We start from the raw sequence: 19,704 nt of genomic DNA, 5'->3' as shown, positions 1-19,704 counted from the left end.
CAGTTAGGTATGTACCTCTTGAGACATCTGCAACAACTGGAAAGGCTGCAGAAATACCTCACTAAAAGAATCACAGGCCTAAAGCAGATGCCCTATGCTGACCTTCTAAAAAAACTCCACCTATACTCCGGGTCACATATCGTCTACTCGAAGGTGATCTCTGCTTAACATACAAGGCCATGTCAAACCCCGAGCTGTTGGACATGCTACACTTAAAGAAATCCCAATCCCTCAGAGAGACATGCTCCAGGGATCTAAACCTTGTCATCACAATGAACAAAACATGCTGGAGGGATAGGTTCCTGACCCAAAGACTCCTCAGACTCTGGAATAGACTGCCCATGCACATCAAGCAGAGCACCTCTTTGGCCCTCTTCTAAATGAACCTTGATGATTGGATGGGAGATAGGAAATTCACCCCCGGGATCACGTCAGTCGCCCTGCTAGACACGAGTCCAGGGAAATTCACCCCCGGGATCACGTCAGTCGCCCTGCTAGACACGAGTCCAGGGAAGTAAATACTGTGGGAAGAAATAGCCAGGGAATTGTTATGGCTAGGCTTGTATAGGCCCTAGGGCCGATAGCCTAGTACCAACCTATGAATGTCTCAACCCAGCTTTGCCCACTAGGCAGGTACCCAAGATCATAGCAAACACCCCTGCTCTTACCAATATATTTACTTTTCACTACAGCATAACTCGTCTATTTTTGCCTGGTAATTAGTGCCTGTTAATTTCTCAACAAAATATAGTGTGAAAGTCCATCTTGTGAAGTGCTTAGGAGAAGAGCAATAGGTTTGGCTGGACTAAAATCAGAATCATCGAAGAAACTTCTGTTAACCCCCCAATACAGCTGACCAATAGCTCCATTACCTTAACCCAGTTGGCTCATTTATTCCGCTGGAACCAACAGCCAGGATACCTCCTATGGCAAGAATTAGATGGTGAGTAGTGGGTCAACTTCCACATGGGCTGGCCTATTCCTCCCTCAGGGGTAGAAAATCCTCTTCACATCTCTCAGGGTTCCACAACTGTTGACTGCCACAGAAAGTGTGCCCCCTTCTTCTGGCTATATCCTAATGCACAGAGGTGCAGCATGTGCTCACAAACGTTCTGGTGCAAAACCTAGAGCTCATGCTCGGTGTGGCGAGGCACAGCCACCCACTCCCAGGGTGGGAGGAGATTCCAAGTGGCTTCTCGCCATCATCACCCCCTGCCAGGTTCATCAGGTGCCCAAGCCACCAAAACTCTGGTCACTCTTAGCCCTTCAGTATTTTGGATGGGTATGTCTTGATACTGCACTTAAAGGCCAACCCAAACATCTCTTTTATATGTACATAAGAAGCAAAATCCAGCAACCAAGACAGGATGAAGAAACAATCCTTAATTTACTAAAACAGAACTACAAACTGGTTTTGCAAAAGTTACATCAATGTAAAAAAGCCTCTTGCAAAGAAAACCTTTTATAAGTCAACCTAATCATATTAATTACATTACATGCACCAGTGAACTATAAAATTGAATTAATTAATGTTGTTAATTCAAACCTGGGCTAAGCAAAAGCATGTGTTAATAATCCAGAACTTGTCATCTAATATATTAATTAAATATTTATTCCCCGATGCACCAAATACTACTTTAGCAATACCAATAAAGACAAATCTAGCCTGTAAATGCATAATGGTATGTCTGTACAAAGCTCTTCTGTCTTTTCCTTTGGTTGTGGTCACCTAAATGTAAACAAATTCCTTAAACATCCTTCTAGTCTGCCCCACATAAAAACTAGCACAGAAAAAGAAAATAGCTAAATAAATCATGCATTGCAAGTGCATGTAATGGAATATTTGAGGCTAAAACCTGTATGTACATTTTTTGTAGTAAAATGCATTGTGTTCAAAATAAAAGCATTTACCACAAAAAGAACTGCCCACCATTCTATCTATACTGTATGTCTTTACTGGTGTTGACTCCCTGACACACCAGCTCCAACTGTATCAATATTTAAATATATTAGGTGACAAAGAAAAGTTCTGGATTATCAACATGGGTGCTTTGGTTAACATAGGTTTGAATGGATAGTATTACATTTTATAGATGAATGATACATGTAAGTTACATAATTAGTTTGACAGCAAAACCTGTTTGTCTTTGTGTTTTGTCAGTTTCAGTAACTAAAGGGATGTCTCTTCATCCTGTCCTGGGTGCTTCATTTTGTGTTTGATATTTAGTTTTCATGCACCTAACAGGGGTATTTTCTGTGCGAGGACTGTGTGCTTGTCTATAATATATAGTACATTAATCTATCACACACACACACACACACACACACACACACACACACACACACACACACACCCCTACTGAAAAAAAAAAACGGGGGATACTAGAGTAAAAGCAGCTTAAAGTTGCCAACACAATGCTTCTAAAACCCTGTGGTAGTCTTAACTTCATTCCCAGAAATCCACCCCGATCTTCATCAAGCAGCATAGTAGAAAGTTGTCATCCCATTCCCAACTCAATGTTGGGACATAACAGCATACCTCTCAACTGTACAGATTTTTGGCTCATATTTTTGGCCTGTTCTGTATAAAACGGGTGTTTTTCTGGCAAATTGCTGGGACGATCTGAGGACTAAAGTCACTAAATAATGACATACATTTGAGTTTCCAACTTCAAAACCTTCAAAGAAATGTATGTTAAAACAAACCCTGCTACTCTAGCAACTTTCTAAGTTTATAAGAGAAATATATGGAGAACATCGACATCTGTGCAGTAACGGAAACCTGGTTCAAGGCTCCACAGAGCACCCCAGCACTACCAGGCTACAACTCATACCACACATTTCAGCCACAGAACATGGACCGAAACACAAAAGGGGGGGGTGTATCCATATTCATCAAGGATACCTACACCTCCAGGTTAGTGGCACAGCATGATACCTCTGAGATCATCCATGTGCAACTAACATCTGGCAAATCTGCAATGAAAATTGTGGCCTGCTACAGATCACCTTCCATGACCCAGGACCACCACTCCACCTTTCTGGAGACACTGGAAAACATGAAGGTCCTACCGAACACCCTGATATTGGACGATTTCAATTACCCTACTGTTAACTGGGAAAATTACTCAAGTACAAACTCCCAGGTCCAGTGCTTCCTGGAATTTATCAACTCAAATGCCCTGGATCAGCTGGTAATCTCCCCTACCAGAGGTGAAAACATACTGGACCTGATCATCACCAACATGGGCGACAAGTGTACCACACCGGAGGTCAGTCACTGGTTAGATCAGACCATAAACTAATCACTCTGATGTGCACACCACACCACCACCTCCAACCAAGGAAACCACAGTGAAAAACTTTTCTATAGCAAACTTCACCTTACTTAAGACAGAGGTGGTAAGTTTCATAGCCCCCACGCTAAAGGATAACAGTGTCCAAGATGCAGGAACCTTTACAAATGCACTCTATGAGCACCTACAAGGATGCATGATCGTGCCATCCCTAGCAAAACCAAGACTCACTCCCCTAAAAGAAGGAAACCATTCTGGTGGACCCCTGCCATAAACAGGCTATACAATAGAAGGAGGAAACTAGTTCAGGAAAAAAGCAAATCCCAAGAAGGAAAGACATCCCTGATCAGTATCAGTAAGAAACTTAAGGTCCCTCATAAAATCCTCCAAGGGTAACTTTGAAAGAAAATAAGCAAGGATTCGAAAGATAACCACAAAGCCTTCTTTAACTATGTCAAGAATCTAAGTGACAACTTGCAGATATGCTCTGAGCTAGTGCCAAATAGCACAAAATATACTGAACCCACTGATGTTGCCAACATCCTGGCAGATAGATTCAGTGCAAACTTCACCCCCCCCTCACCCCCAAAATGACCCACAACAATACTGGAAAAGTGTAGTGACCCGGAAATCACAGATGCACAGGTGAACAGCCCTTTCAAAAGCCAAAAGCACAGCGTCAATGGGGCCAGATGGTGTCCCAGGCTGCATCTTGCATGAACTACAGAATGAACTAACCCCCACCTAAACACACTGTTCAACCTCAGCCTCTCCACAGGCTACATGCCCATAGAATGGCACACAGCAATGGTTATTCCACTTCACAAAGGAGAGGCCACAACTGACCCTGGCAACTATCGCCCCATAAGCCTGACTAGCCTAGTCTGCAAGGCTATGGAGTGCATCATCATGGAACTCATTAGCAAAGACATTAGGAACCTCCAAACACTTGACCCGACCCAGTTCAGCTTTAAGGGCAGATCATGCCTGCTAAACCTGGTTGAGACAGTCACAAGGCCATAGATGAGAGGAAGGTAGTTCACACAGCCTACCTTGACCTCACCAAGGCTTTTGACACCATTCCCCACTTGGGAATTATAGAAAAACTCACCAGCCTGAACATAAACCCCTACATCAGTGTCTGTTATTCTAAAAGTGTATTAATTCTGGTTTAAGCACTTGGGCTTCAGGCCAGTTGTTTTACATTAAGAAGGTTTGTGGTCTGCACTGTAGTGGCAGAACAGGTAGCTTACATCCTTCCAAGTTGGGAACTGCTGATTGAGGGCTCAGTGTCTGTTATTCTAAAAGTGTATTAATTCTGGTTTAAGAATTTGGGCTTCAGGCCAGTTATTTTACATTAAAAGGGTTTGTGGTCTGCACTCTTGTGGGAGGAGAGGCTGGACTCTGCCCTTCTGAGCTGGGAATTTCTGGTTAAAGGCTTATAGTGCCTGCATATTTGAACTGCTTCTTACTGAAATTAGTACACCTTGTTTGCTGTAGCATAGACTAGATCCAGACCTACTGAATCTAGCTTTGTTTGTATGCTTGTTATTTCCCTGAAATGCTAATTCCACCTAAAACGTGGCTTTTCAGTGCTTCTGTGGATCCCTAGTGATATCTGCATTGCTTACTGTACTTATTTCCTTGTTTCACTTGAAAGAAAGCTACTGTTTGTCATTTTTGCATTTAAGTTACCTGTAACACATTGCATTTAAGTTACCTGGCACTTGCTCACTAAAGCAATTATACAAGTCAGCACTAAAATATTAAAAGCACTACACCCTCACAAACTCAGCACCCTGAGCATGAATAGCAAACATGAGTTTATTTAGGAACCAGACCGGTTTCAGCAACAAGCTTTCTTCAGTGGCTACTGAAGAAAGCTTGTTGCTGAATCTGGTCTGGTTCTTAAATTAACTCATGTTTGCTATTCATGCTCAGGGTGCTGGATTCTTTTCGCAATTTATCAAGTTTGATTTATCCGAGCATCTACTGTACTTGCTAGCCTGCTTCTTACCCTCACAAACTCCACCTCGTTCCCCATTGGCCCTTTTTTTTCAATTATAAAGGAATTCCCAATACTATTCTAGCATGTCCAAAGGTCAGTTGTCAATCTCCTCTCCGGTCCAGCTGGTGAATCTGGGAATCTTGAGGCAATGTTACAACTGCCTCATGTACACAGACAACCCTCTCCTCCTCCCAACAAATTCCAACATATGTGAGAGATGCAACCATATAGCCATACTGGAGGCTAAGCTCTCTCAACTCAGTACTGGCGAAACCAGTCAGGAGGAGAAGGAAACCACACTCACTACAATTCCAGTCTCACATAGACATACCATGACAGCAAACCAAACACAAACACACAAAAACATACTCGGAGGCTCTAAATAAAAATCTGCCTAAGCAGCAGAGACCTCCAAAGTAGACACCCAAGCAACCGCTACCCTAAAACAAAACACGTGCAACACATAGCTCACCAAGCCAGTGTGCCGAATAGTCACAGCCCTTAAGGCTAAACAACACACCTGATACACTTGTAATAGGTGACTATTGTCAGGCACACTGACGTCCTGCTCACCAGGCTGAACAAGGAGAAGGTCACGGTGAGCTGCCTGTCGGGCGCTAGGCTCCGCCACATAACACAAGCACTCAGGTCACTCCAAGGCAGGCAAGTACAAATATGACTCAGTCATTGTCCATGCTGGTGTGAATGACCAGAGACGTACCTCCCTGGACTACATGAAAAGAGACATAGAGGAGCTCTCTGAGCATGTAGCCCAGGCCGTTATGACCCTGACCTTGAGTAGCATCTTACCCACACCAAGAATGATGCCACAATATGAAGACAAGATGATCAATTTCAACAATTGGCTTAAGTATTGGTGTCATTCAAAGGGGATCCAATGCCTGTCAGCCTGGGATGACATGCTCGACAAGCCACGATGCTTCACTAGGGACGGCTTGCACCAGTCACCCCTGGGCTTTCGGATATTGGCAAAGGCTCTTGCTACCCCATAGTGCCTTTTTTAGGCAAGGCTCAAAAGACAAACCCACCTCCATAGGTATCACAAGGGATAAGAAACTAAGAGTAATGCTACTCAACACCAGAAGTCTAAACCTCAAGATGCGTTGCCCTCAAAACTCTCCTTAGCATGGAGAACATCGATATCTGTGCAGTAACAGAAACCTGGTTCAAGGCTCCCAAGAGCACCCCAGCACTACAAGGTTATACCTCATACCATGCTTTTCGGCCCCAAAACTTGGACCGAACCACAAAAGGAGGGGGAGTATCAATATTTGTCAAAGATACCCACACCTCCAGGTTGGTGGCACAGCACAAAGCATCAGAGACTATGCATGTGCAACTAACAGTGGGTAAAACTGCCTTCCAGTTTATAGCCTGCTACAGACCACCCTCCCAAACTCAGGAACCCCACTCGGCCTTCCTGAGAACACTGGAAAATATGAAGGTCTCTCCAAACACCATTATATTGGGCAACTTCCAACTACCCAAACATAGACTGGGAGCATTACTCTAGCTCCAACACCCTAGCCCAAAGGTTATAAACTCAAATGCTATGGAACAACTTGTTACCACTCCCACAAAAGGGGAAAACATACTGGACCTGATCATCACCAACATGGGGACTCTATGCTCCAGACCAGAAGTGTATCCCTCACTGGTAAGATCAGACCATAAACTAATCTTACTGGATATTCACATCCCATCACCACCCCATGCCCTGAAAACCACAGTGAAAAACTTCTCTAAAGCAAATTTCACACTCCTCAAAACAAAGGTGGAATCCTTCAAAGCCCCCGGGCCTGTGGAAAATACGGCCCAGACCGCAGAATCCTTTATAAACGCATTCTATGAACACCTTCAGGAATGCATGGATCATGAAATCCCAAATAAAACCAAGACCCAATCCTCCAAAGGCAGACATCCTGTCTGGTGGACCCCAGCCATACAATAGAAGGAGGGAGCTACTACATGATAGAGCAAAATCCCAAAAAGGGAAGGCATCTCTGATTAGTATTAGCAAAAAACTATGGGCACTCATAAAATCGTCTAAGGCCAGTTTCAAGAGAAAAATTGCACAGGACACCAAGGATAATCACAAGGCTTTCTTTAGTTATGTTAGGAACCTGGGTGGGAATTCCCAGATATGCTCAGAATTAGTCTAAAATGACAAAAAAAATACACCAAACCCACAGACATTGCCAACATCCTAGCTGACAGGTTCAGCACAAACCCCCCCCCCCACCAAAAGGGCAAATATCTATCCCAGCAGAGTGCTTCCCCCCTGACATCTCAGATGCTCAGGTTAGAGCTTCCCTCTCCAAAGCAAAAAACACAGCATCAGTGGGACCAGACAGTGTCCCAGGCTGCGTCCTACATGAACTCCAAGAAGAGCTAAACCCAAACATAAAACTGCTGTTCAATCTTAGCCTTACTACAGGATATCTACCCAAAGAGTGGCATACAGCAACAGTGGTCCCTCTCCACAAAGGTGGTGCCTCAACAAATCCTGGAAACTATCGCCCCATAAGCCTGACTAGCTTGGTCTGCAAAGCTATGGAAAGGATCATCATTTACCTCATAAATAAAGATATTGGGGACCTACAGACACTGGATCCTACCCAGTTCGGCTTTGTTAAGGGCAGATCCTGCCTCTTAAACCTGGTTGATTTCTTTGAAACAGTCACCAAGGTCATTGATGAGAAGGTGGTCCACACAGCCTACCTGGACCTCGCAAAAGCCTTCGATACAATACCCCACTTGGGCATTATAGATAAGCTCACCAGCTTAAATATAAACCCCTATGTCACTAGATGGGTTGCAAACTGGCTCAAGGACAGAACCCACATGTTTAGAATTGCTGGAGCCATGTCAGACTCCAAACCAGTTACAAGTAGCATTCCACAAGGCTCAGTCCTGGGACCTCTCTTGTTTGGTATATATTTCTCGGAGGTACAGGCCAACACGGAAGGACTGTGGCTGACCAAGTTCGCAGATGACTGCAAACTGGGCACCATAATTGACTCACCAGTTGACACAAGCATCCTCCAAAAGGGCCTCATAGAAACAGACAACTGGTGCCAGAGCCATGGCCACAAGCTAAATGCCAAAATGTGTATAGTCATCCCCTTTGGCAAAAACAAAGTGCCCACAAATTACCACATAGGTGGTAATCCATTAAGTACAGAAGAAGTAATTAGGGAACTGGGGATCCAAGTTGATAGCAATCTCTCATTTGACAACCACGTGGCCAAAGTGGTTAGAAAAACATTTTATATAGCCCACCTAATCATGAAGGGATTCACATCTAGATCAGGGGAGGTCATTGTGCCTCTTTACTCATCCCTCATCAGGCCCATAATTGAGTACAATTCCCCTTTTGGGATGTACCTTACCAGACACCTGTAGCAATTGGAAAGACCCCAAAAGTACCTCACCAAGAGGATCAAAGGGCTCAAACAGATGCCATATGCTGCCTGGTTAAAGAAGCTCCAGCTCTACTCAGTGGCATACCACCTGCTCAGAGGTGATCTGTGCCTGATGTATAAAGCCATGTCCAACCTGGAATTAATGGACATGCTGCACCTCAGAAAATCCAAATCCCATCGAGCTATGCGCTCGAGAAACTTGAACCTCAACACTGAAATAATTAGGACATGCTGGAGGGACAGATTCATAACCCAGAGGCTCCCTTCACTCTGGAATAAAATCCCAGTCCACAGTCCAGGTTAGGCAGAGTCCCTCATTGACTCTCTTCAATAGGAATCTTGATGGAGTGGATGGAAGATCGTAGGTTTACCCTGGGTATCACTTCTGTGTCACTGTTAGACAGAGGCACAGTATACTAACCTCGAAAAAGGGCATAGCAAAATTAATTTAAAATGGGTGGTGAAAGCCAAACACACTCTGGCTAGGCTTATAAATGCCCTAGAGCAGATAGCCTAGTATGAACCTATGAGCATCACGAGATGGGTTGCCAACTGGCTTACAGACAGAACTACACTGTAAGAATAAAGGGCTCCAGGTCTGACTCATCACAAGTGGTTTCCCACAAGGCTCGGTCCTGGGACCACTACTGTTCAGCATATACTTCTCAGAAGTGCAGGCAAACACAGGAGAACTATGGCTAACCAAGTTCACCGATGACTGCAAACTGGGAGCCATAATTGACTCTCCGGCTGACACGGACACTCTCCAAAAGGGCCTTACTGAGACAGACACCTGGTGTCAAGGTCTCAAGCTAAATGCCAAAAAATGCATAGCAATCCCATTTGGGAAAAACAAAACCCATGAATTACCACATAGGTGGCAGCCCCCTTAACACAGAAGGGGTAATAAGAGATCTGGGGACCCAGGTAGATAGTAATCTCTCCTTTGACAATCATATTGCCAAAGTAGTTATCTATGTAGCCCATCTAATTACTAAAGGGTTCACATCTAGAAATAAAGAGGTAATAGTGTCCCTCTATTTGTCACTCATTAGACCCATCATAGAGTACAATGCCCAATTTGGCATGTACCTCACAAGACACTTCCAATAGCTAGAAAGACCACAAAAGTACCTCACCAAGAGGATTACTGGCCTCAAACATGTCCTATGCACCCTGACTGGAAAAACTCCAGCTGTATTCAGTTGCATATTGCTTACTCAGAGGTCTCTGCCTGACTTACAAAGCCATGTCAACTCAGAATTGATGGACACGCTCCATCTAAAGAAATCCAAGTCACTGCAAGCCACTCACTCTAGTGAGCTAAACTTCACCACAACAATAAACAGAACATGCTGGAGGGATAGATTCCTGTCACAGAGACTACCCATGCTTTGGAACAAAATTCCTAACAACATTAGGCAGAGCCCCTCACTAACACTCTTCAACAGAAACTTTAACGAGTGGATGGGTAACAGAAAATACACCCCTGGGATCACTTCATTGTCTGTCAAGAAGAGAGGCTCAGTTAATTAATCAATGGGCGGTGAAAGCTGACACACTGGCTAGGCTTATAAATGCCCTTGGGCAGATAGGTTCATAAGTTCATAGGTAGGTACTAGGCTATTTAAAATATGTCCCTATTTTGGGCCTTTGTCCCCCATTTTGTTGAGCTTTGTCCAGATTTCTTCAACTAAGAGGTTGAGAGGTAGGATTACAAGGGCTGTAAGTACAAAAAAGTGTCCATGATGCAGAAATGAGTTCAAATTTTCATTTGTTTTTGGAAACCATTTAGAAACATCTACAAATTATGATATACTATTAGGCAACCATTGCCATCATTTTTTTTGGAAACCATTTAGAAACAAACATCTACACTCACACTCGACTGCAGGGTCATGACACCACTGATGCTAGGCTTCAGTCTTGTCTAGTTCTCTCGATAGCTCATTGCAGTCTGCAATGATTAATATTTACCAACTCTCTTCCCTTTAATGGTTCAGCTCAGAATGCAAAGGCTAAAGTGTGTCCTGAAGATATTTTATGCATTGTTTTGGTAGAGTAATAAACCACCATACAGCCTCAAACCATGCACCCTACAAACATTACTGTTACAATCTCTGATGTGATAAAGGGACATCTGAACTTTATTCCACCTGAAACAAAAAAAGCACAAAAGAGCTTGGAGCTACACAGCTGAAATGCACAAATGCTACCTGCACTATAATGAATGGATGATTACGAACAGCTGAAATGCACAAATGCTACCTGCACTATAATGAATGGATTATTACGAACAGAGATAATTCCATTTAGTTAATATGGAGTAAATAGTCTCCTGGACAAAAGTTAAGACTTACGGTTCACAGGGGGCTGATTGAGATCTTTTAAAATGTGAGTGATGTGGGAGTGTCCCTGGTGAAAGGGTCATGAAACTCATTCAGGTGAGACATGTTTGTGCCAAGTGGAATACAAACAGATTCGACCACATTTTCAGAGAGACAGACATAAAAAAGCAAGGTAAAGGAGGTGGTTAGAATGGTAATTAAAAAAGGTTCTTGAATGTATATAGGATGTGACATTGCTCCATTGAGTCCAAATTTAGATGTCAACCTCGCAAAACACTTCCATGCAAGGCAATGAACACCATGTGGCTACAAAGAACTTATGCATGCCATTAACAAACTCTTCCTACCCTGGCATGATCTCTTGACATTCTATTCTCCTCCTTAAAATGCAACTTGCTACGGAACTCTGACATGCATTACTCTGGGGTTTTCAGTTATTGTGAAAACGCATAGACAGTAAAAGAGAACCATGCTACAAGGTAATTTGAGATTAATTTGGTGCATCTATGCCACTAACAGTGAGATTATCAAATACACTCACTCATACAGTCATTTCCAGTCACTCTGTAGCACAACTGGGACCATTACATAACTGCAGTAATTAACTTCAAAGCAGTGGACTTTCAGATATTTATTCTTAAATTTCTTCACGTGCAAGTATGAGGAACTTCTGGCGATTTGTGCTCTATTTTATTTATTTTTATTAGCAGTTTGTTTTCCAGGATAGTCCATTGGGCCATATGAGCCCATTTTCAATGGAGTCCTAGGGAGAAAACCTCCAGAAAAGTACAAATACATAGTAGATAGAGCAGTAAAGATTTTGGTACAAAAATCTTGTAGTACACAAATTCTAATAAACAATACATTTTACTACATTATAGTACACAATTCTAATAGCTAATAGATTGGTAGTATAGCAAATCAAAAATTGATTTTTTTTTTCAGAAAGAAAATACAGAGCACTTGTTAGAGTATCAACTCATCATGTGCTTTTTTATAAAGCCAATCAGTGGAGTTTTGTTTGGAGGTTTGTAATGGCTATGGATGGAGAGTTCCTAGGAGACAATTTTAGGCGCCAATGAGTGTGTAAATATTGGATGAAGTATATTCGGGGGTTAGGTGGGATGGGAGCATGAGCATATCCATTGTGAGGTAAGATGTGCACGCAGTGAGGTTTTAAACGAGGAGAGGCTGTTAGTGGTGCGAATGGGAGTTGGGAAGAGAGTTCCAGAGGCGAGCTAAAGAGAAGGACATCAGGTGATTACTAGCTGGATGTGAAGGTTTGTGCAATTTAATAAGGTTTTGGGAATTAGATCTGAGGAGTCGATTTGGATTATGCATTGTGAAGGTGTTTGCAAGGGAGGGGCATACAGATGGTTTATGTATAAGTTTGTGAGCTTGGAATTGTGAGCTTGGAAAAGTTGGGTATACTTAAGGAAGTGTGGTAATTCTAGCCAGTCTAGCTGGTGAAGGCAGTTGCAGTGGTGGGAGGTGGCTCTATGACCTGTAGCAAACTTGGATATTTTGTTATAGCAGGATGAGAGTTTGGTTTTAAGAGAAGACTGCAGGTTGATGGGGATGGATACACCATATAAAAGGGATGGGATAAGGTATGTGTTGGCTAGTATAGTCCTGGTGGAGGGAGAGATGAAGCGTCTGTGACGGTAGAGCATACCAAGTTGTTCATGAGTTTTTTTTTATATTGATGTATATATGCTTGTCAAATTTTAGTTGGTCATTGATTATTATACCTAGTAATTTCGTATCTGATACTATTTCTAAGGAAATATTGTTTTTGCTGGTAATTGTGAAGGTTTTTTTTTGTCCAAGGAGGCAGATTTGGAGGCATTAAAAATCATGAGTTTTGTTTTGGTTGCATTAAAGGCCAGATGATTGTTGAGCATCCACTGCTTGGTGGAAGAGAAGGCAGCTTGTGTTAAATAGTTAAGAGCTGTGAAGGAAGGGGGAGGAGCAGATTATAGTAGAATCGTCAACATATTGAATGAGGCTACAGTTTGGAATGGCTTGGTGAAAGTCATTTATAAATATATTAAATAGTAGGGGGGCCTAGGACTGAGCCTTGAGGGACACCTGTGGATGTATTCAGGAAGGGAGAGATAGCTTTCCATTTGACTGCCTGCTGTCTGTTTGTGAGGTAGCTTGAGAACAACTGGATAGAGGAAGAGGATAGATTACGTTTTGAGAGTCTGTTGAGAAGCAATTTGTGAGAAATTGTGTCAAAAGTATTTGAGAGGTCAAGGAGGAGAGTAGATACAAAGTGGCCGAAATCACAGACTTTGTTGATTGTTTCTAAGAAGGTGAGAAGGGCAGTGGAGGTACTTGAGCTGGTCTAAAACCATGCTGCGTATTGAGGAGCTGATTATTGATGAGATAGGGTAAAAGTTGTTGGTGTACACATTTTGAGTAGTTTGGAAATGGGAGATAGGATGGGATGGCTATAGGGCGAAAGTTAGTAATATCATGGTTGTTACTGTCTTTGTGGAGAGGGATTATGAAAGCTTTCTTCCAGAGTTGAGGGACCTGACATTCTGAGATAGACTAGTTGATTAGTATAGAGACAGGGGAAGCAATTGCATCTGCAGTTATTTTAAGTAGGAGGGGATGTCATCTGGGGCATTGGAACCAGGTTCTAATTTTAGGAGAAGTCTTTTTATAGTGGTTGTAGGGATGGGATTGATGGGAAAAGGTGGGGGTTGAGGGGAAGAGGTATTTTGGGAGGAAGGTGGCTGGTCAGAGGCTGTTGAATTGTTGGTGAAGGACGTTGTTAATTTGCTGATGAAGTCAATGAAAAAGGAGTTAAATTGGTTTGCAGGGTCCATATTGGATGCATATGGGTTACGGCATGAGTTTTCTGATTTACCAAGGTTGAGGAGGGATGAAATTCCCTTCTAGAATAGTTTGGGATTTGTATTGCAATTGGTTTGAAGGGTATATGTTTTGCGGTCAGAGACTACAAGTTTTTTGACTTTATTGCGCAATGTTTTGTATTCCGTAAGAGTGGTAGAGGTTTTCATTTTTTCATGGCATGTCCAGGCTTCATCGTGAAGTAGCCTGGTAGCTAGAGGTTTTTTCGATAACCAGGGTACAGCTTTTTATATGTTTAGTTTTCAGTGAGGCAAAGGAATTAAGTAGGATTGTAAAAGTAATTTTGAAGTGGGAGAGGGCTTTGTCTAGAGGAAGTGTTTTTAGGGGGTTCCAATTGGTATTTCTTAGTGCAGTTGTGAAAGATTCAGGATTAAAGTTTTTAAGCAGCGGGTTGAGGTGAAGGAGTGGGATAGATGGTGGTGGAGGGGAGGTGATGGGCAAAAGTAGGGAAATGGTCTGCTAGTGAGTCAGGGAGAATGCCGCTATTGGAGATATTCTGAGGGTGGGACACTAGAATGCCGCTATTGGAGGTATTCTGAGGGCGGGACACTAAGATCCAGATCTTTTTCAGATCTGTTTTTTTCAGATCGGTATCACTTTTTATAATTAAGCAAAGTAGGTATGATACTCTGCTGCCAAATGGCTCAGAACTGGAAAAAAACTTATCCAACAACTATTTAAGTTATGTTTCATAACTTTTTATATACATCACCATTTTATTTCGTTTGGCTGTTCCAGCGGAGGACAGTAATGGTCTTCCAAAACAATTACAGGATAGTTTTGGGACTATAACACCTGTATGATGAGGGATAATATCACAAGGTAATTTAACTGAAATTGGCTTTCAGTTCATTAATGGACTTTGCACTTTTCTCCACTGTTGTGTGACAACAGGAGTTGATATAAGTTTGGGGGATGCAGATGGATAATTACCCTTCTGCAAAGAAAGTACTTTGATGTTTGCTGAAAGTGGTTTTCTGTAATTCAGTTTCACAGTACTATCACTTGCTGGAATTTCCTTCAGTAAGTCAACATGACTGACTTTTGATACCTGCCAGGTGTTATTAAAGTGCAGTACTGATGATGAGACAGTTCACACAGACCATAAAATGGCAGAACAAAACACCTGCTTCTACCCGAAAGGATACGTACAGATAGTTATACAGTGTGAACATTATGTTTTGTTATTCACTGATGCACACTAAACCAATTGTGCATACGATAAAACTAATTTCCCTGGCACACACAAATGTATATTTATGGAGTGTTGTAGTTCTACCCCCCCCCCCCTTATTAAAATTCTGCTTTTCCATTTCCAAACATAAGCTTACCTCTTGACCTCTCCTATTCACATATCCTTCATTTCAGTTAATGCATTATTCTCTACTTTCAATGTGTTTTTTTTCATTATTTGAGAACTGAGTAAATGGCTGGTCTTTGAACCCTTTTTTAAAGACAAAAGGTGGGATGCAAGGGTTAAAGAAATTGCAACATATGACAGTTTATTGTAACCCATCAAACAGCATGTTTTATGATGTGTGATGAAACTGGAGTATCTATACTGTACCCTCACAGACATGGGGAAAACATGCAGAGTCCACATAGATTGTGACTAGACGTCGAAAGTAAACCCCAGACCCTAGAACTCTGAGGCGGAAATCTCACCACTGAGCCATTGTACTGCCCATTCATATCAGCTAGGAATCATATACCCATCCTCTCTAACCTCTCCTCATAAACCTTTCTTTCCCATCACACTCTGCCATCTTATGACCCTTCTCCTGTACTCTTTCCAGCATCTTTGTTTCCTTTCCCCTGTAGTGGCTATAGTAGTCAAAACTGAAGCATCACCAGTTGCCTACAAATCAGGAAATTACCTTCTTTCAGGACAGATTTTCTTTAGGGGCAGTGCAACATCCTGTTGGATTTGTAATAGTCTTTTGCTCCATTCCTAATGGATCAGTGCAGACGTTAAAATATTTCCTAAGTATCCCAAAAATACATCTGACGAAGCAGTTATACTGTGAAAGTGCTTATGTGTGTTGTTTTTATAATAAAAGGAAGATATACTGGATTGTCTGGCTATTCCTAGGTCCACTCGTATTTTTGGGATTATCTGGTTCATTTCATTTTGTGGACTTGGGTTCTGGCAGTCATTGGTGTTTTTTTGTTACATTTCCTAAGTATTTTTTTCCATGGTTTTAGGCTTGCTCCAACCTGTGTGATAACTCTAGGGTTATTGCCTAGCAGATGTGGCACCATGTGGACCCTCAGTGGTCAGCCCTATAGTGACACCACACACATTCTCTTCAACTGCTTAGATAAAAACGTGGATTTTTGTCACTAATCCCACATATGTACTCCAAAATAGATAGGTGTATCCAAGGTAAACATTACACGAGATGTTTGTGCTGTGTGGTGGGCTTACTGCATTCATTGTGGCTGGCACAGATTTAACATGTGGAATGGTAAGCATTAAATGAGATGTTTGTGCTGTGCAGTGGATATGCTGCCACTCATTCTGGCTGACACCCATTTAACATGTGGATTGGTAAGCATTAAATGAGTTGTTTGTGCTGTGCAGTGGGCATGCTGCCTCTCATTGTGGCTGGTGGCTGGCACCTATTTAACATGTGGAATGGTAAGCATTACATGGGATGTTTGTGTTGTGCAGTGGGCATTCTGCTACTCATTGTGGCTTGCACTCATTTAACATGTGGAATGGTAAGCATTACACGAGATGTTTGTGCTGTGTGTTGGGCATACTCCATTCATTGTGGCTGGCATCCATTTAACATGTGGAATGAAGTCTGTCCCTGGGAAGTGGGCCGGGGGGGGGGGGCAGTGAAAATAGTAGTAGAAGTGTCTGTCATCAGGAAAAGCTTTGTAGTACACAGATGTGGTATCTTTGGTTAGCAACAGCTCTATACACCAGGCAACTGCTGAATCCATAATGAATATAAATTATCAGTTTAAAGTTACCAGAAGGCAGATATGACAAAAACAAAACTAATATGTACTATGACACCAGAGGTGGCATAAATACAAAATAATGTAGGAAAATTGCCAGTTATCAGATTGGGTTGCCACACAGCAGGAATATGTTTAACTGACATAAGGAAACCGGTATTACAGTAAACAAACTGAATGGTTGGGTGGGTCCAGCTATCTGCATGGATTCATCCCCTTTTATTTAACAGAAACACAGTTTTGGTCATCTGCCAAATTATGGAAATACATACAGTCACTTGGCTTTTTTTCACTAGTTGCAGCCAGATAACTGTAGGTTAGATCACTAGTTGCAGCCAGATAACTGTAGGTTAGATGGAACAGCCCTCTTTTGTGGCCCAGCATCAAAATACAAAATAAATGTCACTAAAGTTTTTAACAAGATTATGAAAAATTACCACCCATGTTAACTGAAAGCTATTACTGTGCAAGCATTAGATTAAAGATTGTATTGGCCTTTGTGACCTTGTCAGACCCCCATTTAATTGGGCTGTTGATAATTTCCATTATACTATTTATGGATAAACATATATTTTTTTCTTTGTGCGTAAAACATCCTGTACATAGCTATACAATTCTTAGGCCAGTGCATTTATCTAACCAGCAGGGGGCTACAGTTATTAACCATTCACAAATGGCAAGAAGTCAAAGAGATACTGGGAATATAAACATTGATGGCAGCATACATCAGATTTTTGGACTTCTAGCTTTGTTCTTTAAAAGAATTTACAGGTCCTCAAACAATGTATGTTCTTATCATATGAAATCACCTAGTTCTCTAGTTAGCACCTTAGAGTATTGTTTTCTGTTATGGTTAACTGAAAGGAACAGAAAGAATGCTTCTCAATGCAGAGAATTTTAACTTATTCTTTCGGCTTTTCCCGGTTAGGGATCACCACAGCGGATCACAGTCTGCTCATGATTGGCAGTGGAGTTTTACAGTGTCGAGTTGCCAGCCCGGCGCCCAACCTTCCACAGAAGACACACACACACAAAATTGGCCCTAGGAATGTGCGTCTCCAATCCAACTACAGCATGTCTTTGGGATGTGGGAGGAAACCGGAGCACCCAGAGGAAACCCACGCAACCACAGGGAGGATATGCAGACTCCACACAGAAGGCACCCCAGCCAAGGATCAAACCGGAGAACCTCTTGCTGTGAGGCGGCAATGCTAACCGCTGCACCACCGTGGCCGCCCAATGCAGAGAATTTTAACATGAAATATATTTTACTTTTGTGCAGTAAAAATGTAGGATTTAAGGAGCTCAGCATGCTTACTGCAGGAAATAGCTCAAAGTGATATTCTAGTCTTGTTTAAATAGTTACTTTTTGCACACATCGGGAGCCAGAATTAGTAACAATGTGCAGAGTTTAAATTCACTGAACCTCAAGGAGAAAGCTTTGAAGCTTTCTTTATTTTAGCTAGTGAGCAAGTGCATTAACCATATTCATGCAATTTAAGATTAATCAATAACAGAAATAAAACAGCCATCTGACAACCATAAATCAAAAACTAAATAAAATGTTCTTTTTTTTGGGGGGGGGGGGGATTTGGAAGTGACTCCTTAATTTTCACAACATTTAAAATATACATCCATTGTGCACATGTCTGAGTCTGATGGAAAGTTAAAATAGCAATATTTATCAGGTAATGTTAGACACATTGGGAATCAAGTTTAATATCTTGTGCACTATACGAGTAAAAACCTGAAAATCAATTTTGAATCTGACATTAGAGAAAACAACTGATACAGAACTCAAATACTTAAAACTACTTTCTAAAGCAGTACTGTTAAAAAGGGACAGATTTAAGAGGGAAAACTTCTTCCAATATCAGAACTTTATACATACAAATACACTTGATTTTACTGGTAAACCACAGTTCTCAGACAGCTGAATATTGATGCAAGTACTTATTATTTCAAAGTAAACTGCTGAACATTGACGCAAGTACTTATTATTTCAAAGTAAACTGTCTTGTGTTAGACCTTTTTAAATTGTATACCCACTTATAGCCATATTTACTAGCCCTTGCTATAAGCTCCACACATTTAGAGAAGAATTAAAGGAAGTTTATATACAAGTATAGTTGATTGTCTCAGTAAGTTAGAAAAGCATTACAGATTTCTATGAACTATACATATTTGGGAAAATAGCTGCTATCTGTTTATAGTGACAATGCTGCACATTTACAAATCTACTGCATGCATCCTGGGTGCTCAACTGACATAATTTGTACTCCTTGGTATAAACAAATTGTTAGTTTTCATTTTTGCTACTTAATAATGTATGCTACATAAAAGCAGAAATCAGCAATATAATGGGGTATTAAAATATTTCACACATTAAAAATAAATTTGAAACTCTTAAAAGTAACACAACAACTAACCTGAGAGAGTTTTATGATAATACAGCTGCTGTAAAACACCCACTAAAGGTTACCTTTATTCAAACACCTTCAGGTGGATGTAATTAGTGCCAGAATTAATTACAAATTAACTACAAATAAAAGACTGCACTTGTATCTCCACACTGAATGTAGTTCAAGTTTTTGATTTTTAACAATAAACATTTATTTAGATAAAAAAATATTTCAAATACATGCTGTTTACATTTAGAACTTTCTGTTAATACACAGAATATTTTCAGTTACACATATTTTACTTGTAAGTCATCAAAATACCAATAAACAATATCTCCTGAAAGCTGA

General features: G+C 41.4%; 1 protein-coding gene across 1 annotated transcript in view; it reads right to left on the bottom strand.

The window, feature by feature from the left end:
• The window catches only part of LOC122810887 (HAUS augmin-like complex subunit 3), a 119,745-nt gene extending 100,326 nt beyond the window's left edge, over positions 1-19,419 (bottom strand). The window contains exon 1 of the mRNA XM_044082431.1: positions 19,384-19,419. The gene's annotated coding sequence lies outside the window, so the exon portion shown is untranslated. The remainder of the gene's footprint in view (positions 1-19,383) is intronic.
• Positions 19,420-19,704: the final 285 nt, after the last annotated feature.

The sequence above is a fragment of the Protopterus annectens genome, chromosome 9.part0 (genome assembly GCF_019279795.1).
Source record: "Protopterus annectens isolate FY-2018-M chromosome 9.part0, PAN1.0, whole genome shotgun sequence".
Classification (NCBI taxonomy): Eukaryota; Metazoa; Chordata; order Ceratodontiformes; family Protopteridae; genus Protopterus; species Protopterus annectens.
This window is presented reverse-complemented; position numbering and strand designations above follow the sequence as displayed.